Consider the following 208-nt stretch of genomic DNA (forward strand, 5'->3'; position numbering starts at 1 on the left):
ATAATAATAATAATAATAATAATAATAATAATCATAATAGCTCTTCTGTCAATGTCTGACGATGACCAATAAATCAACAGAAGTGAATATTTATTTTTTGGCTAAAACAGCACCTGTACATGGATGGCTGGTGCCTCTATAAAAATAAATCATGATGGTCAGGGGGCATAAAACACCTACATGTCTGGCTGTGTGGTTTTTAAAAATT

This window comes from Aplysia californica, unplaced genomic scaffold (genome assembly GCF_000002075.1).
Source record: "Aplysia californica isolate F4 #8 unplaced genomic scaffold, AplCal3.0 scaffold00304, whole genome shotgun sequence".
NCBI classification, from domain to species: domain Eukaryota; kingdom Metazoa; phylum Mollusca; class Gastropoda; order Aplysiida; family Aplysiidae; genus Aplysia; species Aplysia californica.